The sequence below is a fragment of the Nomia melanderi genome, unplaced genomic scaffold (assembly GCF_051020985.1).
Source record: "Nomia melanderi isolate GNS246 unplaced genomic scaffold, iyNomMela1 scaffold0067, whole genome shotgun sequence".
Classification (NCBI taxonomy): domain Eukaryota; kingdom Metazoa; phylum Arthropoda; class Insecta; order Hymenoptera; family Halictidae; genus Nomia; species Nomia melanderi.
In genome coordinates, this window is record NW_027475182.1 from 347,223 (window position 1) to 351,527 (window position 4,305).

The 4,305-nt window shown below is 43.9% G+C and overlaps 1 pseudogene; it reads left to right on the forward strand.

The window, feature by feature from the left end:
* Positions 1–3,561: 3,561 nt before the first annotated feature.
* Positions 3,562–3,743, forward strand: LOC143175382 (U2 spliceosomal RNA; annotated as a pseudogene).
* The last annotated feature ends 562 nt before the right edge of the window (positions 3,744–4,305 follow it).

Sequence of the window (4,305 nt, forward strand, 5' to 3'; positions counted from 1 at the left end):
CCCTGACCCTGAGTGTCCGGTCCCATGTGACGGTGGCTTTCTCGGCCCCTGGTGGTCCGAGGTTGTTCCTGCTGCACAGACTCATTCGCCAGTGCCTCCTGCAGATAACTCACTTTGATTTATCGCGCTATCTCTAATAGCACCCGAGATATCACCAGGTATATATTGGATTTTCCCCTGACCCTGAGTGTCCGGCCCCATGAGACGGTGGTTTTCTCGGCCCCTGGTGGTCCGACGCCGTTCCCGCTGACTAGATTCATGCGCCAGGGTCTCCTACAGACAATGCACTTTGATTTATTGCGCTATATCTAATAGCACCTGAGATATCACCGGATATATATTGGATTTTTCCCTGACCCTGACAGTCCGGCCCCATGAGACGGTGATTTTCTCGGCCCCTGGTGGTCTGAGGTTGTTCCCGCTGCACCGATACATGCGCCAGGGACTCCTACAGACAATGCACTTTGGTTTATTGCGCTATCTGTAATAGCACCCGAGATATCACCAGATATATGCTGGATTTTTACATGACCTTGGGTGACGGATTCCGAATATCTGTAATTTTCTCGGCCCCTGGTGGTCCGAGGTCGTTCCCGCTGCACAGATTTATGCGCTACGGCCCCCTGCAGATAATTCACTTTGGTTTATTGCGCTATCCCTAAAAGCACCCGAGATATCACCAGATATATATTGGATTTTCCCCTGACCCTGAGTGTCCGGACCCATGAGACTGTGGTTTTCCCGGCCCCTGGTGGTCCGAGGTCGTTCCCCCTGAACAGATTCATGCGCCAGGGCTTCCTGCAGACATTGCACTTTGATTTATTGCGCTATCTGTAATAGCATCCGAGAAAGCACCATATATATGCTGGATTTTTACATTACCTTGGGCGACGGATACCGAAAATCTGTAATTTTCTCGGTCCCTGGTGGACCGAGGTCGTTCCCGCTGCACGGATTCATGCGCCAGGTCCGCCTACAGACAATGCACTTTGATTTATTGCGCTATCTCTTATAGCACCCGAGATATCACCAGATATATACTGGATTTTTCCCCGACCCTGACGGTCCGGCCCCATGAGACGGTGATTTTCTCGGCCCCTGGTGGTCCGAGGTCGCTCCCGCTGCACTGAGTCATGCGCCAGGTCTTTCAGCAGACAATGCACTCTGATTTATTGCGCTATCTCTAATAGCACCCGAGATAACACCAGATATATGCTGGATTCTTCCCTGACCCTGACAGTCCGGCCCCATGTGTCGGTGGTATTCTCGGCCCCTGGTGGTCCGAGGTCGTTCCCGCTGCACAGATTCATGCGCCAGGGCCTCCTGCAGCTAATTCTCTTTGGTTTATTGCGCTATCACTAATAGCACCCGAGATATCACCAGATATATGCTGGATTTTTATATGACATTGTGCGACAGATACCGAAAATCTGTAATTTTCTCGGCCCCTGGTGGTCCGAGGTCGTTCCTGCTGCATAGATTCATGCGCCAGGGCCTCCTACAGAAAATGCACTTTGATTTATTGCGCTATCTTTAATAGCACCCGAGATATCACCAGATATATATTGGATTTTTCCCTGACCCTGACAGTCCGGCCCCATGAGACGGTGATTTTCTCGGCCCCTGGTGGTCCGAGGTCGTTCCCGCTGCACAGATGCATGCGCCAGGGCCTCCTGCAGATAATTCACTTTGATTTATCGCGCTATCTGTTATAGCACCCGAGAAAGCACCATATACAATCTGGATTTTTACATGACTTTGGGTGACGGATACCGAAAATCTGTAATTTTCTCGGCCCCTGGTGGTCCGAGGTCGTTCCTGCTGCACAGATTCATGCGCCAGGGCCTCCTACAGACAATGCACTTTGATTTATATCGCTATCTGTAATAGCACCCGAGATATCACCAGATATATATTAGATTTTTCCCTGACCCTGAGTGTCCGGCCCCATGTGACGGTGGTTTTCTCGGCCCCTGGTGGTCCGAGATCGTTCCTGCTGCACAGATTCATTCGCCAGTGCCTCCTACAGACAATGCACTTTGATTTATTGCGCTATCTGTAATAGCACCCGAGATATCACCAGATATATATTGGATTTTTCCCTGACCCTGAGTGTCCTGCCCCATGAGACGGTGGTTTTCTCGGCCCCTGTTGGTCCGAGGTCGTTCCCGCTGCCCAGATTCATGCGCCAGGGCCTCCTACCGACAATGCATGCATATATGCATATATAAAGCTAATAAAATTATGTAAAACTTCATAAAACTCTATAAAACTATATAACACTATAAAAAACAATATAAAACTGTATAAAACTGTATAAAACTATATAAAACTATCAAAACTATATAAAACTATTTAAAACTATATAAAACTAACACAACTATATAAAACTATATAAAACTATATAAAACTATATAATACTAGATAAAACTATATGAAACTATATAAAACTATATAAAACTATATAACACTGACAAAAGTATATAAAACCTTTTAAAAATATATAAGACTATACGAAACAATATGAAGCTATATTAAACTATATAATACTATATAAAACTGTATAAAAATATATAAAACTGTATAAAACTGATGAAACTACATAAGACTATATGAAACTATATAAAACTATATAAATCTATATAAAACTAATGAAACTATATAAAACTATATAAAACTATATAAAACTACATAAAACTATATAAAACTATATAAAACTATATAAAACTATATAAAACTATATAAAACTATATAAAATCATATAAAACTAATAGAACAATATAAAACTGTATAAAACTGTATAAAACATTATAAAACTATATACAACTCTATAAAGCTATATAAAAATATACAAACCTATATAAAACAAATAGGAGTATTTAAAAATAAATAAAACTATATGAAAATATATAAAACTATATAAAACCACATAAAACTAATAGAACTATATAAAACTATATAGGCCAATATAGATCTATATCAAGTCATATAAAACTACGTAAAACTTCATAAAACTACACAAAACTTCATAATAATATATATAACTGCATAACACAATGTAAAAGGTGAAATACAATAAAAAAGAATACAAAACAATTTAAAACCACGTAAAACTACATAATGCTATAGAAACGTGTATAATACTATATAAAACAGTATAAAATTATCTAGAACTATAATATACTATACAAAACTGTATAGAACTGTATAAAATTATATAAAACTCGCATAACACAGTTCCAGATCGCTACTCGGCATTATGGTTAATATCAACGTGCACTCGCACAACACAGATCCAGATCACTTCTCGACCTTACACTTAATATCAACGTGTACTCGCATAACACAGATCCCGATCGGTAGTCGGCATCAGGGTTAAAACCAACGTGTACACGCATAACACAGATCCAGATCGCTTCTCGGCCTATTGTATAGCCACCGATACACGATCAGTCATGTATATATGTATGTGTATATTTATAAATATTTACAATACTCCGCCTCCGCCATAAAGGCGCTTCTGTATAACTACCCCCAGCCAAACTATGTAAGGCTGGGGGAACATTTGTTGAAAAATAAAGCGCTTTTTATCTGTTCTTATCAGCTTAATATCTGATACACTCCGCATCTCGGAGTCAGAATATTAACCTGATTTTTGGAGTCAGGCGGATCGCTGGGGCTCGCTCCACTTCCGCCGCGAGTCGGTCCGGCACTGCAGTGCCGCCGGAAACGGCTCAATTAGCGCTGCTAATTAGAGCTCTCTATCTTTTTTCACCTGCTGGACTGACTCGGGACTCCAAAGAGCAAGCTCCCTTGATATTCTGACTCCGCGAAGTACCCGAAATCGCGGTAGAGTCAACGCCGCGACTACACTGCGCAACAGTGCGGGCCGAGTTGCGATCGGGCGCGTGCGCGGCAAGGTCTGTACACGATCAGTGCTCGAGGTGTTGTGCGGTGAAGTGTGTAATAAGTGCCTTCGCCGCGGGACCGGATCGAGCCTGCGCGGGAGGACCACCAGCGCACCTCCACCTGCGCCATCCACGCGTCCTGCTTCCGAGGACCGCCGAGGGAGAGGACGACCAGGGTCTACCGAGGGTCCAGGACTACTTCAATTAGGACCAACCACCATCCCTGGCCTACCTGGACAACCCTGGTCTTCCTCTACGTCGGTCACCCAACACCGCAACGACCCACCAGGACTTGGCCATCGACGACGCCGACGGGAAGGACGGCTCGCCTGATCCACGTCAACCACCGCTGGATCAGGAATCAGGAGCGAAGTGTTATTCCCCTCGGAGAGCGCTC